This window comes from Leopardus geoffroyi, chromosome A2, assembly GCF_018350155.1.
Source record: "Leopardus geoffroyi isolate Oge1 chromosome A2, O.geoffroyi_Oge1_pat1.0, whole genome shotgun sequence".
In the NCBI taxonomy this organism is placed as follows: Eukaryota; Metazoa; Chordata; class Mammalia; order Carnivora; family Felidae; genus Leopardus; species Leopardus geoffroyi.
In genome coordinates this window covers 115176684-115203985 of record NC_059331.1, presented here as the reverse complement: position 1 = coordinate 115203985, position 27302 = coordinate 115176684, and the positions used below count along the sequence as shown (strand labels likewise).

The window sequence follows — 27302 nt, the reverse complement described above, 5'->3', positions numbered from 1 at the left end:
ATATAACCACATATGTCAGGCACCAAAGAGGCACTAATTCAAAAAGAGGTAGAATGTCAGTAACGGAGGGTAAGGCAGGCCACCCATTCACTCACTCGTCTGTTAGTTCATTCATTCATTCACTTGTTCGTTCTTTCATCCACTCATTTCTTTCTTCTTTCCAGTTCCAGGGCCTCAGGTCCCATGAATGCTCTTGATAGCGTTACCTCCTGCTCTTCGTTCAGGTCTCAGCCAGATTTTACTTCCTTAGGGGAAGCCTCCCGTGCCCCCTCACCTCCACTTCCACCCAATAGGTGGATCACGTTCTTACAGAACTACACTCTCTGGTATATAATAGACACTCAGTAAACATTTGTTGAAGGAATGAACAAGTTAATCCATTTATCCGTGCATTCTTTTCTTTGTCTCTTCACTAAGCAAGAATTTACTAAGCAACAGCTATGTGAGGACCCTGGCCAGGTGGGCCAGGATGGGAGGAGAGCAACCTTTCACCCCTGAGAACAAAAACATGTCAGGACCCACCTTCTTCAAAACCAGAGAGAGCTGTTAGATGGATTTCAGCTTGGGCCAAGGAGGGGAGGTTTATGGAATCAACCAGAAAGGATGGAGAGATAGGAAACAGTGGAAACTAAGTTTACACTTGTGCCAACCTCATGTTGACTCTTAGAATCTGAAATATCATTTTCCTAGCAAGGAAACTGTGGCCTAGAGAGATAAATTGACTTACTTTGAAGTCACAGAACTGGTAAACTTGGTTCTCCTAGATTTTTTGAACTGATTACAAGTCACTGTGGATTGAACTATAGGAATCTGCAGTATGTTTTGGTGCCTTGGATGTGAAAGGAGACAGGTTATTCCAGAGAAGTGACAGGACCCAGAGTGTAGATCCCAGAAGAAACGTCTGGAAGAGAAAAGGAACCGTTTAGAGTTTCAGGACTCTTCTACCTTGAGGTGGTGGTGGCAGAGGGGGTACCAGCAACCCCACCAGCAGAACATTCTGGGAGGGGGCTATTCCTTCAGCAGTTGATTCAATAATTGCAGAGTTTTTACCAAAAAGTAAACTTTTCTCATGGTAGTGTGGAAGTTTCTGGGTGCTTCCACTTCCCAGATGGACACTTGTTCTATTGAACTTGACTATTCCATTTAATAGGTCATCAGTTGAGTATTTTCGAAATAACTACATCTTGTGTGCAGAGTTTGGGCAGTACAAAGCCCTTTCACATGCAGTAGCTTGCTTGGCCCTATGACATGCAGTAGCTTGCTTGGCCCTATGACACTCCTGTGAAGAAATTAAGACTAGAGGCCTTGTGGTTTGTCCAAGACACGTGTCGGGTTAGTGGAGGAACAAGAGCTTGAACTCGGGTCCCTGACTCAGGTCTTATACTGTGTATGGGAGGCTATTGGAGGCCGAGGAAGTAGAAGTGACTCACGTGAAAGAAAGTGCTTTTCCCGCAGGCTGGAGACAGCGAAGTGTGACAAGGGCTTTGAAAGCACTCAGATTTCATTTTTAATACTTCTCAGAGGTGTGCTTTACTCACCTGGACCTTTTCTTACCACATGCTATAGCAGAAGGTGACAGAGGTGAACAGCAACTTTTAAGGGTGATTGTTAGCAACCAATTATACAGCATTCACTATGGGGCAAACACTAAATGCTTCATATATATTAGTTCATTTAATCTCACAATAAGTCTCACAATTATCTCCATTTTACAGGCGTTGAAATTAAGGCACAGAGAGATTAAATTTAATTATTAAAGTCTCAAGGTGAGTTTATTGTCTGAGGTCTGTCTTCTTAATCACCACATTTTTTTAACCTACTGACTTTTTACCTATAATATCATTGAGCCATCTTAGAACATAGGAAAGGCCTTAGTATTGCATTCTCAAAAATATTCTTAAAACTGTGGGTTTCAAAAAAAATTGCCTTTCTTTCTACAGTAATTTTATAGAAAATTACAGTTCTTCAATAGGCAATCCAATAAGCACAGCACAATATAACGACTAAAAAGTGTGTAAAAAAGTCAGTCTCCCTCCACCCTGCTCCCCAGCTGATGATTCCGTCTCCAGAGGCATCTGCTGTTAACAGTTCTAATATTAAAAATGATGTTTGGAGATTTACTTTCTCATTTGTGCTTAAAGTAGAAAGAAATGCAGTAGAAGGGACCCAGCTCTGGCCTCAGATGTATACTCTATCAGGATTGAGGCACATCTGGGCTGTCTGGTAAACTGCTTGGGCAGCCAGCCAAAAGTCAGAGGGCGGGTGGAGTGAGGAACTATCTGGGAGAGATGAGTGCCTAAGGGAAAAGGAGCTTGGCCCCACATCAAAGCTTCTAGGCTTTGTGGGGGCAAAGGGAGATTCTGAAGAAGAATCGGTAATTTCCTCAACTCCCATGGCAGACCCCCATGGAGTCATTTCTGAGTCCTTTGGTTTTGGAGAGAACCCAGTGGGCTGAGGTAAAGCCTGCAAAGGCTCTCTCTTTTAATGTTATGGAAGACATGAGCACTACTTGAGGACCCCTCCATCACAGCAGGCCACGATAAGGGGAGAACCTCCTTGCTCAGTTCACCCCACGTTACTGGACCTCTGAGTTTCCTAGGAGTGGTGATGTAGGGCCATTAAAGCAGTAGAACCTTGAGGGAGGTGACCTCACAGTGAGAGTTAGAGATAGTGCTTCACAGACCAACATCTCCAGGGGGCTCCAAAACAAGAGAGAAACAAAATGGCAGGCTTGACTTACAAAATGGTAGCTGTAAAAAACACCATATAAAAAACACACGGGATAAAAATGTTTGCTGATTCTCTGCACAGGACATTCTCTTATTGTCTTGATTCCTTGTTCTGGCTGCTCCCTTTGCCTGGGTTGGCCTTTTTTCTTCTCTTTTCCTGCCCAGTTCCTGCTGCTCCTTTAAGACATGATCCGGCAACTCCTTCTCTATACCCCTACATTGCCCTCAGTCCCTGGCCCTGTATATTTGCTATCACCTGACTTGTGTTACAATTATCTGCTAATGGGTCAATATAAGACCAACCAGGAACTTCTGTTCAGGAGTAGTTCTGATCAGTGTTGTAGTTCCAGTGCATGACTTTCTATAAATATATAGAGGAAGTGTAGAGTTCCTGCAGGGTGTTCGGTACTACACCTGAGGTACCAGCCCTCCTTGCAAAAGATCCCTTAATAAAGTTTGTGCCATCTAATCATCTACTTTTTGATAGCTTGGCAGACTAGGAAATCTGCCTTTTGGTAGAAAGCAGGGCTAAAATGCTGCTAAATTCTAGATGACTTTGATTTCAGTGAGCATATCTAGAACAGACTGCACTGGAAAATGAGCTCCATTAACACGTCAGCATAATCATTTAATTATCTTAGATAGCCATCAAAGTACTGGCTGTATTACTCAAGTCTGGGTCATTGAAGAAAAGTAAAAACAATTGAGAAATTTCATTCTGTTTCTGTGAGGGAAATGTTTTATGACAGCATGTTGAGGTAGCCTGAAGTCTCCATATTATTGTTATGTTTCCCCCCACTCACTCTCTTTTTCTTTTGTCTCCAATGTCTTTCTCCATTACAGACATGGTGCTTTAAATAATTGGACTCGGGGGCAAGACTAGAATATAGAATATGAACCAATGTTGGGGGTGGCAGAGATAAGTAAATACCTAATTGTGACAGAGGGGAAATAGACCTAACTGTTACACTTTTGGCTTGTAACACTTTCTGTCTATTCAGAAGATTGTTAGGAAAATAGAAAAAAAAAGTCTGAACTCTCTGAATTGGTTCTGCTTTATATAGTTTCAACCAGATGAACTAAATTCGTGCTTAGAGATTGCAAGTCTACATGGAATGGTGTAAGCTGAAGGCTTTACACTGTGTAAAAATGGTGATTTCCCCCTTTGGAAGTCTAGGAGACAGGAATGGGAGGGGTGGGTGGGGGAATCAGTGTGTAGGTCAAAAATTTGAATTTTAAGTGCAATCTTCTTAGTCATCACTTTCATTTCTGTCTTCTAGGGAAATCTGACACAGCTAGAAAGCAATGGAAAACACTAAGCGTTGCATCAGATGTTGAAGAGGAACTGATCATACCATGGAGATAAAAATGATCTCTTTAAGGAGGATTTCAAAAATCTGGCTATTTCAAGGTAGCAGCCTTTTGGGGGGAAAACTAACAAGGGTTCCAGAGGCCAATTATCCCATGTTAGCAACGTTGGCCTCATGTTAGAATGAGGAATGGATGTGTCTTAACGCTATCCCTCTTCCATTCAGTATAGATCAGCAAGAGTGGGCTGCAAATAAATTTAATCCCTTTCAGGATGTTTCCCTGTCAAGAACATTCTAAATTCACTCTGTGGAAAAATGTCTATAATGTGTTTAATATGGTTACAATTTTGCCTTATTTCTATTAGGTAAGTGGTTTCCTTTTATTCTTAACACTGCATCTAATATTAGCTTACAGTGTTACTGGCACTGTATGTGACCCAGGGGAGAGTTAGAAAGGAAGTAGAAGATGTGGCCTCAGAGGGCCCATGGGGGAGAAACAACACAATAATGATAATTAACATTTTTATAACACTTGAAAATGTAAAAGTCACTTCCCATTACTTTACCTCATTAATTTTCTCCACAAATACATTGTGTAGGCTTTACTATCTCCATTTTACAAATGAGGACAGTGAAGCTTGAAGTAGGAGGGACTTCCCCAGGATCACATTCCAGTAAAAGACAGAGTGTGATCTTAGAAATCATATTCTGTCTCTAAAACTCTATCATATTCCATTGAAAATTGGCAATTATACTCCAATATCTGTGTAAGTACGTGCTGATAAGACTTCATGAATGATCATGGTGGAATGGGGTTCCTCAGGGATGCTTTCTTGGGAGAGGGTGCAGTGCACATGGATGACTGAAGGAATCAAAGGATCTCCTGCTGGGGGGAGAAAGGTGGAAAATTACATGAGAGGAGAACAAGGGCAGGAATGAGCTGAACATGTGGATCAGGGGAAGGAGACACATCTTCCCAGGCAGAAGAACCATGACTGAGAATAACGAGGCAAGTCTAGGAGATATTGGTGATGTGAATATAAGGGATAAGGGAAACATAACACCTGGAATTTTCTTTCCATTGCCTCAAGGAGCCCGGCACTCCTGGTTCACAACAGAAATTGCCATGAGCACTCCTAAGAACATGTTCTGCACTGGTGCCTCAATGGGTAGAAAAGGGGGTTGCCAAGTGAGTTATATATAGAAGTTGTGCAAGGGAAGTTCTTATGCAAAATGACTAAACATGCTTCATTGCCCTGCCTGGTTACTTATAAACGTTGTGTATGTGTAGAAGTTGATGGGAGTCCAGACATTGTCTAAGAGATTTCTCAGAGTAAAATGAGAATAAAGTTGTTCTAAAACACAAAGGGCCTCTAGGTTCCTTGCAGCTGTTGATGACAGTCTGTTTCTCTGCCACGTGGATGCAGTTTTAGCCACATTCCAAGCAAGCATTTCCTATATCTGACACCTTAGAACTTGGGGGAGACTGGGAGACAGAGCCTTACTCAAAGGAGGAACTGACAGCTTGGGGGTGGGGAGGGAAGAAAGACATGATGCAGACCTGAATGATCTCTATAGTTATGTAACATTCTAGCCACAAATCACTTATTAAACCGCTGAATACATAGGACAAAGGCTGTGTGCATTCAGGTTGCTCCAGTTACCTTGAGATCTGGGATCTACAGGGCTGGGTTGTCAGTTGGTCAGGTCAGGAAAACAGCATCACAAGCACAAGAGAGAATTACAAACTCTTGGGAGTCAGTGCCTGACTGGCTGTACCCAGAGTCTCTTCCAGGAGGGTATCTGCCTAATTAGAGCACAGGGATTAGAGTTTGCTTATCCACTTTGATGAAGAGTGTAGGCTCTAGAACTGGGGAGCATACAAGTTCACACTGAAGATCTTAGGACTTGAGTTTCCTTTTTAAGAGAAAGATAATAGTAAAACTGTAGTGAGGAGCAAATGAGAGAATGCATGTGCTGCAATTGGGGCTCCTTGTTCCACAGAGTGTAAGATGGAGATTTGCATGCAGATCAGGGATTGGGGTGTCCTCTAGGGATCAGTACTTTGGGGAAGTGAAGATGGCATTACCAGGGAGAGAGAGAAGGTGAACTGTGATGCAATTGTATGAAAAGCTTCACTAATCCCATGAGTGGCTGTGCAGCCACAATGGCCCTTCAGCGTTATCCTAAACTGAGACAAAGGGGGTCGGTCTTACATTCCCACATTGTCCAGTCTCTGGATGTAAGCTGTCCCCAGGAAGGGAGTGTGATCTTGGACAAAGAAACTCTTCAGCAGACAGCAATGCCTCAAGAGAGATTAGCTGATAGCTGTTAGCTGCCAACACTCCAGAAGGTGAAGGCACTGAATGCTAAGCCCTGAAGGGGGTGATAAATCTGAGCCCAGATTTTCAATGTCAACCTGTGTCCTTTGTCCAACAGTCCTCAAATTGTTTACGATTTCCCCTTTTCCAAGTGTACAACTTTCTGAATAAATGACCACTGATCCCTTTAGGGAGGGATTCAAGTGATCATTACTATGTACACTTACCATGATGTTATAGGGTTCTCCTTCCTTGGGGGACTTTTCTCTCAGCCAGTATGTTCCATGTTAAACACTGGGTCAGATCCAGAAATTGGACTAGAGATCATGACTTTTCATTATATTGTCCCTAGTCTCTTGATCACCCGTCCTTGATTTCTTTCGTGTGTATAGATTGAATATTACCCTTTTGGCTTGCCCTAGAAATTCTGTATTCTATTAACCATCTCCATGAATTATAGCATTTGTGACTTCTTGCTTCTGGTGGTTAAGGGTGGCTACCTGGCCTCTTTTCAGGATGCTGCTATTCCCATTATAATCAATGAGTCTGATTCTATAGTAACATCCACTACCATCGGTCTGGCCTATAGAAGATGTCCACCATTGAAACTTCTCAGGGATGTTGGTGCCCCTCTACTAGGACATTTCCTGTCACTTTGGTAAACAGAGTGTCTTCTTGGGGATCCCATGGAACAAAGTTTTCTGATGCATTTTCTCGTCTTATTTAGTGTATCTACTTCAGCATGCCTACTTCTCTGAGCCCTTTGATCTCTTTTTCCACTGTTTGCCATGGTGGTTCTGGCATTTCCACTTCACTGCTTTTGCCAAATATCCAAAATCCATCCTTGATATGTTTTAGCATTGTCTCCTGAGATATTAAATCCTCTGTCACAAACATAGTATCGTAGTTTCTGCTGGCATGTGCTAGCTAGATCCTATAGTTTATTTGGGAAGGGTGTGTGTGTGTGTGTGTGTGTGTGTGTGTGTGTGTGTGTGTGTGTTTGTTTCTTAAAAGACTCAGAACTTACCAATTAGGTTATGTTGTGATTTAACCCCAGTTGTTGATCTGATGACCTAGATGGGAGGTGGGAATAGATCCTGAGAGCCTATATTAGTTATTTATTGTTGTGTAACAAATTACCTCAAAATCTAGCATCTTAAAACAACAAAATTTATTATCTCACAGTTTTTGTGGATCAAGAATTTGGGTGTGGGTTAGCTCTGTGTTTCTGGCTCAGGGTCTTTCATGAATTGCAGTCAAGATGCTGCCTGGAGCTGTATTCGTTTGAAGGCTTCCAGGAAGGCTCGTAACATGGCTGTTGGCAGGAGATCTTAGTTGCTTGCTGGCTATTTATTGCAGTTCCTTGCCTTGTGGATCTTTCCATAATGCTTTTTTGTTTTGATTAAAATTTTTTTAATGTTTATTTATTTTTGAGAGAGAGAGAGAGAAACAGAGTGGGAGTGGGGAAGGGGCAGAGGGAGAGGAAGACACACAATCCGAAGCAGGCTCCAGGCTCTGAGCTATCAGCACAAAGCCCGACACGATGGGGCTCGAACCCATGAATCGTGAGATCATGACCTGTGAGATCATGACCTGAGCCATAGTTGGATGCTTAACCGACTGAGCCACCGAGGTGCCCCATCCATAATGCTGTTTGAGTATCCTTACAGCATAGCAGCTGGCTTTCCCCAGAGTGGGTGATGACCCCCTTAACTGCACCACCCCCCCAAAAAAAAGAAAAAAGAAAAAAAAATTTTTGGTTAAAACTAACTTTTTGGTTAAAAAAGTCAGTTCCATTCAGAGCAAAAGGAGGCTAGAGAAGAGTGGCTGTATCAGGAAACTGGGACCACTGGGGCTATCTTTGGGGCTGTCTTCCAGAGAGCAGCATGTGTTGTTATGCAAGTAGATCCCTTGCACTGTCTTCAGGCAAGTGTTGAGTGCTAGCCTTTGGCAGAAAGGGTGAACCAATTCTGCAGACCCAAAATGTTTAGGGAAATCTGGGGATTTCAGATTTTTTAGTGCATCAGTGGAGGTGTTTCCATCCCAAGAGTCAGTGGCTCACGCCTTCCTAATCAGAGACCAAATTCTGATGTGGAATACGTTCTGGGTTGAGAATTCAATATCCTCTGGGGCTCTGCTATTGTTATAATTGAGTCCTGAATCTGACACTCAGATTTCTCTGTCCTCTGGCTGTAAGATATAAGAGTTTCTTTATATGCTTCCAAAGAAGACTTCTGGTATTAACATTTAGCTTTAATTAGTAATTAATCATACTTAGTCTTTTATGGTTTTTCTCCAATGCATCTCTTTTCCCAGCAATAGCCATCCGATTCCATAGTCCTTGAATTATTATCTACCCCACATCTCAAATGCTTGACACCTTACACCTGCCAACACATACCCTTCCACTGTTTCCCACCCTACTTCACCCTAGAGAAAGTTTTAAAAGTCCTATCAATGCATCTCAGGGTCTATCAGTGCTTCATCTTACCACTGTGGATGAGGTCCTTGTGGTAGCATATTCTAATGTCTGCTTTTCCAGACCTCTCCTGCTCCACCCCAACTGTTGCCATACAAGTTCACTAAGAAACAGGCTCTGAGATAAAGATTTGTATGCTAAAAGGTAATTAGGAAGTGCTTTTGTGAGTGAAGGGAATAAGATGGGACAGAAGGAGAAGCTGAACTGCAATGCAGTTACAAAAAAGGCCTTAGTGGATCCTGTGAGCTGCTCTGGATATGGAATGACCCTGCAGAGTTTACCTGACTTGATGCAAAAGTACTGGGCCTTCCTACCTCTGCGTTTAACAGTCATTGGGTAGGCGCTGCCCCCAGGAAGGGATGAGAATTTGGACAAGGCAGCTGTCTTCAGCTGAGGGCAATTCCCTCACTGAGATGTCGGCTTAGAACTCTCGGCCACCTGTAGTCCCAGCAGCTGGGGGAATGGGTACCTTAATTCTAAATGGAGTGCTGGGCCTGGGTGGCACAACATAGTATCAGGCCTGAAATTAGGGTGAGGCATATAAGGACCCTAGAGCACAAAAGTTAAGGAGGCACTCACTCTCAAGTGCCAACTCACATGTGCACCACCCTGAGAGTGTGTCTCCTTAAATTCAGTGCCTTGCTTGCTTCGCCCTTGTCCTGTCCCCCCGCACAGCATTCCCAATTGTGTGTAATGCACTTAGTCCAAAGAGTGCTATATGGAGAGTGCTCAGAAATTGTTATTAAGTTGTCATTATTACTCTTATTATCATCTCACAGTTCAGCACAACTGGGCTGTTCACATAGCTTGGACAGGACAGGTGGCTGACTGAAAGCAACTTCCTAATCTGGGCTCTACTTTTGTTTGATAAGACAGGCATCTTCTTTTTTAGACTGGAAACGCCTTTCTAGAAGTTGGAGCTGTGGTGGACACCATTAATTGTGTACCTCTAGCTCTTGCTAATAGAACTCCAAAGTTTTGGGTATCAGATAGTCATATACTTCAGGGGAAACTGGCCCCTTCTCAGTTCTGGGAATGAATTCTATTTGGCCTATGGCAATCATGGTGGTCCTATTCCTCTTGGCTGTGATTGACTTAAGCATGGGTGCATGGTATGATTCTGGCTAATGAGATAAGGGGAAGTCTGCTGGAGGCTTCTGGGAAATATTTTCTTCCTTGATAAAAAGAAACTCTCCTGAAGAACTATCCTGGGGATGTAGCCAATACTTGACTCCTAGGACTGTGGTAGCTATCTTAGGCTCATGAAGGAGGCAGCCATCTTGGGATCATGAGGGGAGCCAGCTAACAGGTTGTATTAGTCAGCATTTGCTAGAGAAACAGATCAATAGGATATACATATAAGAAGAGATTTATTATAAGGAATTGGCCCATGCAATTATGGAGGCTGAGAAGTCCCATAGGCTGCCATCCATAAGCTGGAAACCGAGGGAAACCCATGGTATAATTTAGTGTAAATCCAAAGACTCAGAACCAGGGGAACCAATGATATAGATTCCAGTCCAAGTTTCAACGTCTGAAAATGAAGAATGCTTAAGGCAGGAAAACATCAATGTCCCAGTCAAGCAATCAGAAAGAAATGGTCAAATTCTTCTTCTACTGTTCTGTTTTATCCAGGCCCTCAATGGATTGGTTGATACCCACCCACATTGGGGAGGGCATGCTGCTTTCCCAAGTCCACTGATTAAAATACTAATTTCACCCAGAAATATCTTTACAGACATACTCAGAAATGATGTTTAGCCAAATATCTGGGCACCCTATAATCCAGTCAAGTTGGCACATAAAAATAAATCATCCCAAGTCCCCCCACTTTATCAAGTTGGCACCCACAAGCATCTCCTTAAACTACACTTAATATGCAAATAAAGACAATAACAAGGTCATAATTCTACCCAACATGATATAACTATCCTGCATATAACTGAAAATGCACTAACCTCTTCCCCAGAAGAGGAGGTAAACTCATTGAACAGTGTTTACTCTTTGTGATATCCTACAACTTAACTACTATGATGTAAAGTTAGCAATACTTTTTTTTTTTTAATTTTTTTTTCAACGTTTATTTATTTTTGGGACAGAGAGAGACAGAGCATGAACGGGGGAGGGGCAGAGAGAGAGGGAGACACAGAGTCGGAAACAGGCTCCAGGCTCTGAGCCATCAGCCCAGAGCCTGACGCGGGGCTCGAACTCACAGACCGCGAGATCGTGACCTGGCTGAAGTCGGACGCTTAACCGACTGCGCCACCCAGGCGCCCCAAGTTAGCAATACTTAAATACTGTTGTAAAGTCAGTATATCTTATTTTACATAAGAGAACATGAGAAGAAAGAAAACAAAGGTACACACACACACACACACACACAAATGTATTCATGACATAATGGAGGAAATACTCGTGATAATTAGAGTCCTTGTAGTTTTTCATTGACCTTAATCATAGGACGAGGTAATACTAAGAAATGCCCTAAGGAATCTCTTGTATTCCAGATATACCCTTCCTTATTTCTATGGTGGAGTAGCAGTCCAGTTTCCCCAGCCAATGTAGTAATTCCCTTATTTGCCTGTTGATTTCAAGGCATGGGGAGTCCAAATTGGCCAGATGGCATTTCTAGTTCAGTGAAATCGTTGCTGTGTTTCTTGCTGGTAGTGTCCCTCTCTTTGGAACTAAGATCTCTAGGCTTGTAGAGAATAAAGTTTTGGGAACAGAAAGCAAACATTTTGCTGGTGGGTTCCTAGGGGTAATAGAAAACAGTGCTACTCTCATTTCCACACCTTGATTCTGGACCCATGAATCCTGGTTATATGAGAAACAGCACCATATATTAGCCTTCTGGGGAACTTTGCCTCAGCTCTGCAAGGTATTGCCACCAAGCTGGCACTGTAACTGAGTCTTCAAAAGGCAATTCTAACGTTCTATTAAGCCAGCTGCTTTAGGGGGTGAGGAACATGGTAAGATCAGTGGATTCCATGAGCATGGACCCATTGCCATATTCCTTTTGTTGTGAAATGATTTTCTTGATCAGAAGCCATGCTATGTAGAATACCATGATGATTGATAAAGCATCCTGAAAGTCCATGGATGGTTGCTTGGGGAAGAAGCATTGTATGCAGGGAAGGCAAATCTCTATCCAGAGTGTCTATTCCAGTAACACTGTCCCTTCCATGATATAATCAACCTGCCACAGGGTAGCTGGCTGATCACCTCAGGGAATGGTGCTATATAGGGGACTCAGTGTTGGTGTCTGCTGCTAACAGATTGAGCACTTATTGGTGGACTTAGCCAAGTCAGCTGTGGTGAGTGGAACCCCGCGTTGTTGAGCCCATGCAGAACGTCTATCCCTGCCACTATGGCCACTTTGTTCATGAACCCACTGGGCAATGACAGTGATGACTGGGGACAGAGACTTATGGTATTCACAGTGTGGTTAATTCTGTCCATTCAGTTATTAAAATCTTCCTCTGCTGAGGTAAACCTTTGGTGAGTATTTACATGGAGAACAAATATCTTCCTTTGTTTTGCCTATTCAGAGAGGTCTACCCAAGTACTTCTTCCCCAGGTTTCTTTGTCACCAATTATGTAATCATGTTCCAAGTCCCTGACCACCCAACCAAACATTGACCACGACCCATGAATCAATATGTAGTCACATATCTGGTCATTTATCTTTTCAAGCAAAGTGAACCAGGTGCACTGCCCAGAGATTTTCCCCTTGGAGGATTGCCCTTCACTACTGTCCTTCAGGGATGTCCCAGAAAGAGGTTGTAGTGCTGCAATTGTCCACTTTCAAGTGGTGCCAGCATACCATGTAGAAGCATCTGTATAAACCAGGCCTGAATTTTACGTCTTCTGTCAACTGGTCATAGCGAACTCCCCATGAGGCCATGCAGGTTGGGAGAGAGAAGGTAATATGGCATGAATGGGGATGCTGGACATTTGGGCCACTTCTTCATGTAAATTACTTGGGTCTTCAGGGCCTGCTTGGGCCCGACTGCATATACACTACTTCTACTTGATAATGGAGCGCTGCTGGACATACCAAACTTCATGACTTGCTCAGTCAGATAACACCCACAACACCTGGTTCATGAGGCAGCTCAGGTAACTTGGTGGTCCATGGTTAAGCGTTCTGTTTCTACTAAGGCTCGGTAGCCTAGCCAAGAGCCATTTCTAAAGAGAAGAGTGTTTATCTGTGGAGGGTGGTAGGAATTTGCTCCAAAGTCCTAAGAGTCTATGGTGCAATTCACATACAGAGGCCTGCCAACAGCTCAAAACAGCATCTCCACCTGCTAAGCACTCTTCAAGCACCATGGGAACTGCTGGGTCATATGGCCCAAGTGGTAGAGCAGCCTGCACAGCAGCCTGGACCTGCTGCAGAGCCATCTCTTGTTCTGGGGCCCACTCAAAACTGGAAGCTTTTAAGGTCACTCAGTAAGTGGGTCAGGGTGACACGCCTACATGAGGAATGCGTTGCCTCCAAAACCCAAAGAAACCCACAAAACATTGTCTCTTTCTTCACTGTAGGAAGGGCCGGGTGTAACAACTTACCCTTCACATTAGAAGGAATATTTCAACATGTCCCATACCATTGGACCCTTACACATTTCACTGAGGTAGAAGGCCCCTGAATATTAGATTTATTTCCCACCTCTGGTATGCAAATATCTTACCAGTAGGTCTAGAGTAGTTGCTACTTCTTGCTCACTAGGTCCAATCAGCACAATGTCATCAATATAATGAAGCAGTGTGGTATCTTGCAGAAGGGAAAGGTGATCAGGATCCCTGTGAACTAAATTATGACATAGGGCTGGATATACCTCTGAGGTAGGACATTGAAGGTATAATTCTGGCCTTTCCAACTGAAATCAGTCTGCTCCTCATGGGCATAATGGACAAGGATAGAGAAAAAGGCATTTGCCAGATCAATAGCTACATGCCAAGTACCAGGGGATTTGTTAAATTTGCTCAAGCAATGAAACCACATCTGGTACAACAACTGAAATTTGAGTCACCACCTGGTTAAGCTTACATTAATCCACTGTCATTCTCCAAGATCCATCTGAATGGGGATGTGGTGGAAATCACCACCCCCGCATCCTTTGAGTTCTTGATGGTGGCACTAGTTTTTACAATCCCTTTAGGAATGCAGTATTGCTTTTGATTTACTATTTTTCTATTTTTCTTAGGTAGAGTCAGTTCTAGTGGCTTCCACACGGCTCTTCCCACCATAGTGGCCCTCACTCCACAGGTCAGGGAACCAATGTGGGGATTCTGCCATATCCAATTATGGATTTTGGAACGGGAGAAATAATCACAGGATTGGTTCAGGGACCCACTGTGAGAGGGACCTGTGCTAAAACTCCACTGATCACCTGGCATTTATAAGCCCTCACTCTGACTAGTGGGCCACACTGACGTTTGTTTGAGTCTCTTGGATTAGTGTCTATTTGGAGAGTGTTCCTGAAAGGTCTGATGATTTTCTTTTCTCTAATGCAGGTATACCCTGAAAAAAGATTGTAGGTCCCTCTGGGGAAAGCTGGGAGAAAGATTAGAACTATAATTTTTTTTTTAATTTTATTTATTTATTTATTTATTTATTTTGAGAGAGAGAGAAAGAGAGCACGCAAGCACAAGTTGGGGAAGGGCAGAGAGAAGGAGAAACAGAATCCCAAGCAGGCTCCACACCATCCGCGCATAGTCCCATGTGGGCTCAAACTCACAAACTGTGAGATCATGACCTAAGCTGAGATCAAGAGGCTGATGTTTAACTGACTGCGCTACCCAGTGCCCCAGCAGTATAAATTTTTGTTAGTATACCGTGGTCTTTCCTTAAGGGGAATGAAGCCTTTCCTTCGTTCAAGGGGTTCTAGGTCTATAAATAAATCTGGGAACTAACTGAGAGACCATGACCCTCTGTTTTTATGATTCAGGTTAGACTTTTATTCACTTGACTTAGAACTTTTCTGTGTGTACAGATCAAGTAAGAATTTAGTAAGCTTCCTGTCTATTTCACTTCTAGAAACACTAAGATCAGGTAGCCAATGCCATAAGATCTTCATGAGTCAGACAATTCTGATTTCTGCTTTGATTCTGCTGTCCATTATGGTAATCATGCCCCCTTTGCCTTTGACTGTTGAGTGCTGTCACTTAAATCCTGAGACTTCAGGGTCCAATCACTCCCATTGAATTTAGGTTTCCCCTTTGAGTGGTTATAGTTTCCACTGTGAAGTCTAGCCTACAGAGAAGAGGGCTCCCCTCACAAACTTATTTCTCACAGTCACGGTGAAATGTATGTCTTCTGGACCCTCCCAGTGTGCGTGAGTAGGTCCTAAATTACAAATCCACTATAATGTTGCAATCTTTCTGCCTTTAAATCTCTTCTTCTACATTAAATTAAGTAGGTCAGGCATTTCTTTCTTTTAAAAAATTTTTTTTAATATTTACTTATTTATTTTGAGAGACAGTGAGATCATAAGCAGGGGCAGAAAGAGAGGGAGAGAAAGAATCCTAAGCAGACTCTGTGTTGTCAATGCAGAGTCCAATGTGGGGTTCAAACTCATCAACTGTCAGATCATGACCTGAGCCGAAATCAAGAGGCTTAACCGACTGAGCCACCCAGGTGCTCCTAGATCAGGCATTTCTAATTCACTCACCATGGGCCATGTTTCAGCCAACCAACCAAACAAACAAACTTTTAGAGCCCTTTCTCATTCCCCAAGCTGCAACATTAAATGTAGAATCTTGGCCTAATGAGCCCATATCCATAAATTTATGCTCCTTCCACCATTATTCCATATCCTTAGCATCCATTCCTACTAAATGTCCCCCTCATTTCTATCTGTATAAATTAGAAAACTCTGCTCTTTTGTAATATAGTGCACTTCTGCACATCCCCATGAGGAAGGAAAGAAGAGTGGTGGAGGTGGGTACTGAGGAGAATTAGCATTGCCTTGCATGGCAGCTGCCTCAAGGGAGGGGGCATTACAGTTTCCCTGGGCAATGCAGAGTTAATCCCCTCAGAAGTGGGGACAGTGCAGAGTTAATCCCCTCAGAAGTGGAAAAGCCTATACCACTAAGGGTGGAGAGGCCAATTTCATTGAGGGTAGGGAGGCCTATTCCACTGGCAAAGAAGACTTGTCAGAATTTAGGAACCTAATGTCCCTCACTTCATCAGAGTCTTCCTACTTGTCCCCATCCCAATTTACAGGATCCCATTCTTTCCCAGTCAATGCCCTCACTAGACTACCTGAGAGTCTGAGGGTTAAAATTGTGTTATAATTCAACCCATCACAGGAGGAAGTTCTACATTTGATTTTAAACAGTATCAGCCCTGCAACTACAGAAAATAGGGTTTCCTTCATGGCACACATAAAAGCTTCTAGGTCATTTTTTGATGCTTGAGCTGGGAATTCAAATCCCTGAGCCCATGGATTAATTTATTACCTATAATCAGCACATAATTTACATTAGTTAGCAGGTTTATTGGATAGTGTCTTTATCAAAATATCAGAACTGATTCAGAACATGACCCAGATTCACTGCAGGCCTTACCTGCCTGGAACCACAGGGAAACTTGCATTTTTACATTCAGTCTTTGAATAATCCCATTTGTTCTCATCCTTTAGAGAATAAACCCCAGGAAGGGACTGGAATGAGGAAACAGAAGGCTGACCAGGGCTAGACAGCTTCTTTTCCTGACACTGGTCTAGATGTACTTGCACCAGAAGACAGGTGCCTGTTCTATGAGTAGGGACCATGGGACACAGTAAGTTTCAGAAGACACTGAAGTGACAGGAAATGTCCAGATACAGATTAGTAAGCAGACTTGAGAGATAAAGGGAAGGGTTTGAGAGAACTCCAGCATTTTAACCTCCGGTGACTGTTCCCCCTGAGTATCTATTAAATGTTGCCACTTTGCTGGTAGGCAATTCTGACAGTGAGGTTCCATCCAGCTCAGGCAGCCACTCCTGGACTTGGTCCTGACACTTGGATTTGTCACTATATATCTCTGTCTAACAGATGCATACCTTCTGGGGTATCTTTTCAGCTCATAAGCCAGTACGGTAAATGCCCTGTTCTAGGAATTGATCCTTTTCCCTCATATGGTCCCCAGACAGTCAGGGATTGCTGACAGATCCTGGCCTCGGCTGATTGATTGGCACAGGGGTGGGCCCTTGATACAAATCAGACCAGTCATTTCCTCTGTTGGGTATTTGTGGTCATGACCATGAGACACGAGCATTCTCTATAGTTCCACAGATAATGTGTAAACTGGGAAGCTGTGGGGTGCCCATCTTCTGCCCACCATAACTATAGATAAGCAAAAAAAGAGGCCAGTCTGCAGAGAGAAAAATACAGTCCTCTCCTTGCTTGAGTCTGGGCCTTTCCCTTCAGCATCTGTCACACATTTCATCTTCGTCCCTCACTTGGTTACTGTCGCATCCTGGCTTGAGTTGACATTACTGTTTTGTACACGTGTTGCTCTTCCTTCCAAGTATATTTATTCTAAGGACTTTTGTTTCCATGAGTTAGCCCTTGATCTTAGTATATTTATTACAAGGTCTTTTGTTTCCATGAGTTAGCCCTTGATCTTATTTATAAGATCACTCTGGATACCTTTATCCTCTCTGCCTTTGTTTGGTTAGTCTTTGTGTATGCCCTTGCTCTTGCACTTCCTCTGGAAACTCTGTTGCCAAGAGACGAGGAAAGGCCAAAACTCTTGATGCAAAACTCAGTTAATAAGAAAAGAGGGAAGGAAAGTTGGCAGACATCAGGTGTGATTTGGGCCTGCTTGAATCCATACCAGAAATGAGTTTTTGACAACAGGAAGATCAAGGAAATTGGAAATAGTGCAGCAATTATTCTGTGCCAGGAGTTTTACAATAGCCAGAATGGAACTGGTGCTTAGTCCTTGACCGGAACACAGAGTCATTCCTACATCATGGTGGTTTTGATTCAAGCAACGGCTTTGGATTGCAATGAAGAGTGGTTTGGAAGCATTGGAATTCGACATATGCACTTAATACCAGGATGATGGGTGTTTAAATTTTTATTTTTTTAATTATTACATATTTAAGTCCAGAATTATTTGATATAGAAACCAGGCTATCAGATCTGCCTGTATCATTGGTTTCCAACTAAATACCTCAATTTGTCATTATTTCTGAAATTTTTAAGATAATTAAATTCTATTTGTGGTGTTTCGTTTTTGTTTGTTTTTGTTTGTTTGTTTGTTTTTGGTGCTATCACCTTCTCAATGGCTATCATCCTGCTTTATACAGCGTGTGTTAAATAAGTACTTGAATCTCTGCATGATTGAATATCCAAATGCTAATTTAGAAAAGTACTTCTCGGGGCGCCTGGGTGGCGCAGTCGGTTAAGCGTCCGACTTCAGCCAGGTCACGATCTCGCGGTCCGTGAGTTCGAGCCCCGCGTCGGGCTCTGGGCTGATGGCTCAGAGCCTGGAGCCTGTTTCCGATTCTGTGTCTCCCTCTCTCTCTGCCCCTCCCCCGTTCATGTTCTGTCTCTCTCTGTCCCAAAAATAAATAAACGTTGAAAAAAAAATTTTTTTTAAAAAAAAAGAAAAGTACTTCTCAAATTTAAATGTGCCTTAGAATCACCTAGTGATATGGTTAAAATGCAGATTCTGATTCATTTAGTATGTCTGGGTGAGGCTTACACTACTGGTCTATGGACTGTATTTTGTTAAATTTTTTTTAATGCTTATTTATTTTTGAGAGAGAGACAGACAGACTGTGAGTGGGAGAGAGGCAGAGAGGGAGACACAGAATCTGAAGCAGCGCCAGGCTCTGAGCTGTCAGCACAGATCCTGACGTCAGGCTCGAACTCATAAACCGCGAGATCATGACCTGAACCAAAGTGGGATGCTCAACCAACTGAGTCACCCAGGCGCCCCAGTGGACTGTAGTTTGAAGAGCAAGAATTTAGGAGACTGGAAAGAAGGAACTTCATACAAATCAACACTTGGCTGGTGTTTTTCCTCCTGTGTCAAGTCAGTGTTAAGGCAAATTAAGCAGTGAAAGCAGATGGAGTTCTGGAAACATGAATTCTACTCTTGACCCTATCACTAATTATGACTTTGGGCAGATCACTTACCTTCTTTGGGCTTTGGTTTTCAGTCCTATAAAATGAGGGGATAGGGCTGAATTATGCTTCAAGCTGTCCTGAGGAATTTTATAGCTCTACAGAGATGCCTTGGGTATCCTCCAAGAAAAGTGTGAGGCCAGTGTGGAAAGGAAGAGGAGCAGTAAAGGCAACGGAGAGGGAGCCATTATTTAGAAACACAGGAGAACAATGTGGAATGTATCCTGTCACTAAGAAGGTGGCTTCAAGAAGGATGCAGTGGTGGATTATGCCAAATGCTTTTAATTATCATCCAACACAGCATTTAAGGTCAGCATGATTCCCATTCCTGGGATTTTAAGCCACTCATTGTTTTAAAGAAGTCCAAAAATTAATTCTGGACTTGACTTCTTACTGGTGGTGTCTAAAGTTCTTAAGATCATCCCTTATGACAAAGGGGAAGGTGGGAAGGTTGGGTGGGCGGGGGGGAAATACCAGTTGAACAAGTCAGCACCCACCAAAGTTATCCTGCTGTCTGCAGGACTTGATCTACTCTCCCTCCTTCCCTCTGATTTCTCAGTGGACCTTTTTTCCCCAGTCGCTCCTTGGGAACAGGAGATGACTGATTCATTCAACCACCAATCATAGGCAGAGCTCAAAGGGGTGCTGATCACCCAAGTCTGGCCTGGGTGAGGCATACCTGCTGAGATTTCTTTTATGTCTTCTATTTCCAGGAAAGAAAGGAGGGAAGGGAGAAAGGAAAATTTTCCAGCGACACGTTTTTATAGTTCAAAGCCATTTTTTCTCATCCGTGACTGATTAGAATCACCTGTAGTGTTTTAAGCATATCCCTGTCTCCCAAAGGTTCTCATTTAATTGGTGTGAGGAGAGGGTCGCCTGGGTGGCTCAGTCAGTCGGACATCCAAGTTCAACTAAGGTCATGATCTTGCAATCTGTGAATTCAAGCCTGGCATCAGGCTCTGTGCTGACAGCTTAGAGCCTGGAGCCTGCTTTAAATTCTGTGTCTCTGTCTCTCTCTGCCCCTCTCCTGCTCATTCATTTTTTTTTCTCTCTCTCTCAAAAATAAGTAAATATTAAAAAAAATTTTTTTAATAAAAAAATAATAATTGGTGTGAGGAGAGACTTAGGTGGTGTGTCTGTTTTTAAAGTTCCCATGATGATTCTAATATGCAATGAGGAATAAGAATTGATTTAGTCCCCAGGCTCAGCATTTTCCTTCTTCTTTCAGTGTGTCTGTTGGCAACTTGCTCTGAGTCTAGAACTTTTGGGTAAGAAGACTGTGGTTGATGTAGATTATTTAAAGGCCACCTTGATCTGAACAGAACTATTAGCTTTCTGTTCAGAAGTGATGCATTCCCAGGCTCCTGCAATGTTTCAACCTCTGCAGCCTCAGGTGACCAAAGGTCTCTGTTGGGGGGACTCCAAGATAGAACAATGGTTTTTAGGCAGGAGGGGCTTCAAGTTGGTGTTCCAGGGACCCAGCTGTGCCTACCCTAATTTCAGCGTGCATGGAATGTTTTAGCTAAGCATAAACTCCCTGGATGGCAGGAATTGCATCTGTCCCACTGTGCCAGACAATGGGCAAATGCACTGAAATCTTGATGCTATATTTTTAGCTTAGAATCAGAGGCAGATCTCTTGGAATCTGAGATTAGGTTCCACAGTGGCTTTCAAGCATTGTATACTATGACCTCATTCAATTGTGGTGTTCTCTCTTTTTCTACTACCTAATCTCTCCTCATGGTTTTGAAGGGAATCAGAATATACCACCCCAAAATATGCCGATTTGGCATAAAAATTATTTTGAGCTAAAGACATTTGAGATTCAACAGATATAGAAAGAAATCTTTCTAAAGCTTCTTTTATCTGTCTAAAAGCAGAAACGCCTGAGAAATAAGGACTACCATAAATCCCCTCTCCTGGGGAAGTTTTATGGCCATGAAGAAGATGAAAAATCAGCACAAAAAACCTTACTAAGATAACCTTTGTCTTCCATTACTTTCCTTTATATATTTACTTCCCCGTTCTTTGCAATCCCCAGAAGCCCCCAAAACCTTTTCCTTTGTCTTGTTACATCTCTATAATTCATCATTCTTTGTTAAAATTGATGTATAAGCTCTCAGGCCTATCCACTTCTTTGGTTCTTCACATCTTTTCTAAGAAGGCCCTCATGTTACATAAAAATTAACATCAAATGAAATTTGTATGTCTCTTCTCCTTTCATCTGTCTTTTGTCAGTCTGATTCTAAGGACTCCAGTCAATGAACCTAAGAGGGTAGAGTAAAAAGTTTTTTTCTTCCCCTACAATTTCAACTGTGACTGCCAACAGCTCTCAAATCTATTGGTCTCTCCTAGTTGTTGACTCATGACCTGTTGGAAAGCTACACCTGGATATGTCACAGGCTCCCTCAAAATTCAACATTGACAAAACTGAACTCATTGTCTATTTTTCAAAACATCCTCCTTTCTCACTATTCCTGTCTCACTTGTTATTAGCAGCTCTGTGCACCCCATCAGTTGGGCTGAACTTATCAGAGTCACCTACCATGTGCCATCCAATGTTCCAACCACTCTGCATACAGTAAGGATTAAGCCAGACAGGGTCCTGCTTTTATGGAGTTTGAGGTTTTGTGTGGAGAGAGATGATAGTGAAGAGATCATTCTACTTTCAGACAATAAGCAGTCTATGAAGAAAGTAAATGAATGGGAAAGAGAGTGATGGGAAGGCCAGTTTAGGAAGTGTGGTCAGAAAGAACCTCTCAGAGCACCTACTTGAATGAAAAGCCATGGAAAGATGGGGGCGGGAACGGCGAGGTAATTGTTTGAGATAAAGGGAACTGCAAGTGTCTGGCCCCTGAGACTTTGTAAAAGTGAGAGACCACTGTATGGAGAGTAGTGGGTCAAGGAGAGATGAAGAGAGCCATGTCATGGTGGAGTTGTAGGACTTGGTAGAGGTGTTGGATTTAATTGTGTTTTATTTAGTCCAATACCTTTATCCACACCTTCATTTTCACTCCCTTAGCCACATTCTTTGTTAGGATCCTGTTACACTTCATCTAGGCTATTTACCTTCTCAACTTTTCTAAGTCTTCCTCTTCCCCAGGCTCCTTTGCTGACTCTTTTCTTTTTCATCCTCACCGCTTAAACTCTCAGCAGATCCCAAGCTACTCTTCTGTCTTTTTTCTGGGGCATCACCTTAGGCCAGAACACCCCAGCTTCTGTCTTAGCCCTGAGGAGGAGACTCTCTGTCTGGTTAATCATCTTCCTCAGATCTTGGAATATTATTGTAATTAGAACTGGCAAGTCCCTTATTTGATAGAAGGATTGATTTCCTTTTCACCCCATTCTCATTCCTCTCCCCCACCTCCATTTTAATTGTATTTTTAAAAATTTAGATGTGCTCTTGTGAAATGGGTATTTTATTTGTTTGCCTTTATTTTAAAATTTGTAAATGATATTATGTTCTATATCTCATTCTCTTTTTTGATTTCTCATTAAGCATTGTGTTTTTAAGATCTATCTGTGAGGCTATGTATTTCTGATCTGTTGCTCCTAACAAATGGTAGTATTTCATGGCTTACACATTATTCAAAGTAGGCGGTGCTATGCTCATGTAACAACCCCCAAATCAATCACAGTAGCTTAATACATAAAAGTGTATTTTTTCATTCATGCAGAATCCTCTGTAGGTCTGGCCATTCTTCCAGGCAGCCTTTTCAAGCTGTGATTCAGGGATCTGCACCACTTGTATTTCATAGCTATGGCACTGGCAACATTTCTTACAGGGTTGTTGAGTCAGGGAAGGAGAGAGCATGGAAAATTCATACCCACTATTGTGTTCCTCAGATTAGAAGTAACACATGTCACTGCCACTGACAACACATTGACCAAAACCATTATATGGCCCTAACCAACTTTGTTGAGTCTGGGAAATGTAGGGTGCACATGGGCAGTCAGTGGGCATCCACCATATTATACCTACATGCTGTCCTAGTGGTGGGCATCCATCTCCCGACCTCCACAAACAATGCTGCAGTGAATATCTCTGGTTTAGACCCACATGAATCTAGGTGAGAATATTTCTGGGATGTTGTAGTCAGTTGAATGGTGGCCCCCCAAAAGGTGCATCCATATCCTAGCCCTCAGAACCTGTGAATATGAAATTATTTGGAAAAATGGTCTTTGTAAATATAATTATTAAAGATCTCAAGATAAGATCATCCTGCATTATACAGGTGGGCATGCCCTAAATCCGATGAAAATTGTCCTTATAAGAGATAGAAGGGAAGACACTGACAAAGAGGAGAAGGCAATGAAAAGACAGAGGCAGATCTTGGAGTCATGCACCCACAGCCAAGGAACACCTGGAGCTACCAGAACCTAGAAGAGACAGGGAAATATTCTCCCCCTCCTTCAGAGGAGGAGCACAGTCTTGATTTCAGACTTCTGGCCTTCAAAACTATAGGAGAATAAATTTCCTTGTTCTAAGTCAGCAATTTAGTGTTACTTTTTAAGGTGTCCCTCAGAAACTAGCACAGAATTTGCTACCTGGAATTAGGATGCTACTGTAATAAATACCTAAAATTGTGGGAATGGCTGTGGGATTGGGTAATGGGCAGAGGCTAAAAGAATTTTGAGGCACATTATAATCAAAGTCTAGATTCTGATGAGAAACTCACAAAGATGGGAACAACACAGAGGAGAAAGCGCCTGTGGTCTTAGTGAATACATATAGGAAAATGGACATTAAAAGTACTTCTGGCAAGAGCTCAGAAGGAAATGAGGAACATGTATTAGAAATGGGAGCAAAGGTTATCCCTGTTATATAGTGGTAGAAAACTTGGCCGAATTGTGTTTTCTTTGTTGTGTGGAAAGCAGAATTTGGGGGCACCTGGGTGGTTCAGTTGGTTGAGTGTCCAACTCATGATCTCACAGTTTGTGAGACTGAGCCCTCTGTCGGGCTCTGTACTGAGCATGGAGCTTGCTTGGGATTCTCTTTCTCCCTCACTCTCTGCCCCTCCCCTGCTCATTCTTTCTCTATGACCTTGCGGTTCATGAGTTCAAGCCCCACATTGGGCTTGCAGCTGTCAGCCTGTCAGTGCAGATCCCTGTTCAGATCCTCTGTTCCCCTATCTCTGCCCCTCTCCTGCTTGCACTCTCTCAAAACTAAATAAATATTAAAGAAAAAAAAAAGGTGTCCATGGTAATGCTGTGTCTCAGCTCCCTGCTCTAAACTCGACACCAAATGTGAGCTGGGCTGGCCTTCTGTGTCTGCTCTGTGGACAGGCAGTGTGAAAGAACCATGAGCAGGTTCAGGCTCTAGGGCTCCATAGCTGCTGAGGTGGCACGCAGAAAGGTACCAAAATATAGACAGAATGGCATATTGCTAGTGTTTGATCCAAAGGAAAAAGTGTTGCTTGAACCAAATGAAGCAATGTCAGATAAATGCCTCCTTGGACGCAGACCAAGATTAGCAAGCAAACTTTGTACCTCACCAACACAAGTCTCCCTAAATGTAGCTAGGAGATTCTCAGAAAAGAAGGAAGTCTCTTCAAAAATTATTGAAAATGCAGCCTCTTTAAAGAATACTGAGAATAGAGTATCTTCAAAGACTGTTGAAAATAAAATACAGACACAAATCTACAGTCTAAGTAAGCTATGGTCATCTTCCTTCTTATAAGAGGGCACAGGTCAAGTGGGCAAAAATGCAGTCCTTTCAGAGCAGGAGAAAAATAATGAACATTGCCTTCAGGATATTGATGATAAGTTGCCTGAATCGACAGATGATGATGGTGAAGATGATACCAACAATGAAGATAATGATGAAGACAGTAAACCCTAATAAAGATACTCATGCCCCATTAGAGTTAATGGCAGAATTTCTGAGAGCAGAAATGAGCCAAGACTACCATTTGGCAAAAATGATGTCAGATGACTCTAATCTATGAATGAGAAAATCCTGAGGCCAAGGAGTTTTTCTCATTTATTAAAGAAATGTTGCTGATGGAGGAATCTCAAAATCTTGAGAAAGATGATAAAGGTAGTGAAGAAGACAGTAGCAGTGAGAGTGAAGGAGAGAACAGTGAGGGGCTAAGTGAAGAAATCTCTGAGGAATGTGAAGATGGGTAATGAAGGTTGCTGCTATGGTTTAACTTTCACGTATTTTCATTAGTGAATACCAAGGAAATATAAAGGGCAGAGCTGGAAAAAAAAAAAGAGGGAAAGAAGGCAGAATTCATATGCTATGAGCTTGAATATTTGAGGATATTTCTTTTTATTTAAGGAAAAAAATTTAATATTTATTTATTTTTGAGAGAGAAACAGAACATGAGTCAGGGAGGAGCAGAGAGAGAGGGAGACACAGAATCTGAAATAGGCTCCAGGCTCTGAGCTGTCAGCACAGAGCCCAACGTGGGGCTCAAACTCATGAACAGCAAGATCATGACCTGAGCCGAAACCAGCCACTTAACTGACTGAGCCACCCAAGCGCCCCTAACTGAGGAGATTTGTAAGCAAAGTGTTGAAGGTACAGCCTGGTTTCTCCTTGCTGCTTATGGTAAAATGTGAGAAGAAAGATGAACTGAGGAAGGGACTATTAAAAAGGAACCAGCACCTTGTTGGGGAGATTCGGTCTACCCGGTCTACAAAGGAAGGTAAAATTAGAAAATTCACTGTTGGTGGCCAAAATGAACAAATCAGGAGACTATAGATGCTGGAGAGGATGTGGAGAAACGGGAACCCTCTTGCACTGTTGGTGGGAATGCAAATTGGTGCAGCCACTCTGGAAAACAGTGTGGAGGTTCCTCAGAAAATTAAAAATAGATCTACCCTATGACCCAGCAATAGCACTGCTAGGAATTTACCCAAGGGATACAGGAGTACTGATGCATAGGGGCACTTGTACCCCAATGTTTATAGCAGCACTCTCAACAATAGCCAAACTATGGAAAGAGCCTAAATGTCCATCAACTGATGAATGGATAAAGAAATTGTAGTTTATATACACAATGGAGTACTACAGGGCAATGAGAAAGAACGAAATATGGCCCTTTGTAGCAACATGGATGGAACTGGAGAGTGTGATGCTAAGTGAAATAAGCCATACAGAGAAAGACAGATACCATATGTTTTCACTCTTATGTGGATCCTGAGAAACTTAACAGAAACCCATGGGGGAGGGGAAGGAAAAAAAAAAAGAGGTTAGAGGGGGAGAGAGCCAAAGCATAAGAGACTGTTAAAAACTGAGAACAAACTGAGGGTTGATGGGGGGTGGGAGGGAGTGGAGGGTGGGTGATGGGTATTGAGGATGGCACCTTTTGGGATGAGCACTGGGTGTTGTATGGAAACCATTTTGACAATAAATTTCATATATTGAAAAAAAAAAAAAGAAAATTCACTGTTGGAAAGTGTGCTCTTGAATAAAGGCTGAAGGTGTGGCTGCACAACTTTCGCCCAACAAATTAACCACGTGGCCCATGGATCTCTCAGCTATCTCTACAGAAGCTAGGGATGGGGATAGCATAATGCAGGAAAGATCTGTCTTTCTTGACAGACAAGAACCCTCTTGTCTAATGGCATGGACCCATGTGACATGCACAGGAGACCCACAAAGCTTTGGAGGATGTTTTATCAGAGAAACACAACTAGCTTGGACTGAAAAGAACAGAGACAGGATGAAATGAGAGAAAGGCTATCAGACTTCCATAATTCCATAAGACATATAGGAAATTGGCTGATAGAACTACCTGACTACAAACATTTGCAACTCTTCAAGAAAAAGGATGACTCTGAGGTGCTGTTGTAGGTCCAAAGGACAGGCCACCATGGACCTGAGGGTTTGGGGGGACTATTATAGGCCCAGTGGACAGGGCTGCCATAGGCCCAGAGGGTGCATTGAGTCATGGATGACTATTCTCAGGCCTTGAAATTGAAAATGAAATTTTCCCTGTTTTGACTTTCTTGGGACCAGTGGCCCCTTTATTCCTTTCGTTTTTTCCCCTTTTGGAGTGGGAATGTCTATCCTATAACTGTCCAACATTGTATTTTAGAAGCAGATAACCTGTTTTCTAGTTTCACAGATCCACAGATGGAGAGGAATTTTGCCCCATGATGGATCATACTTCCAGTTTTACTCATATCTGATTCAGATGATTTAGATGATGAGATTTGGAACTTTTTGAGTCAATGATACTTAGATGAGATTTTGAACTTAGAGTTGACACTGGAATTGGTTAAAATCTGGAGGGATGTTGGGATTGGGATGTTGAATATACTTTGTATGTGGGAAGGACATATATTTGGGGGGCCCAGAGAGTGAACTGTACTGGGTTGTATAATGTCC

The 27302-nt window shown here is 42.6% G+C and overlaps 1 long non-coding RNA gene and 1 pseudogene across 1 annotated transcript in view; both read left to right on the top strand.

The window, feature by feature from the left end:
- Positions 1-27302, top strand: part of LOC123606544 — a 125725-nt gene that overhangs the window by 57713 nt on the left and 40710 nt on the right. Inside the window, exon 2 of the long non-coding RNA XR_006716331.1 lies at positions 4010-4140. This is a non-coding gene — a long non-coding RNA (uncharacterized LOC123606544). The remainder of the gene's footprint in view (positions 1-4009; positions 4141-27302) is intronic.
- LOC123606541 lies at positions 24172-25309 on the top strand (annotated as a pseudogene).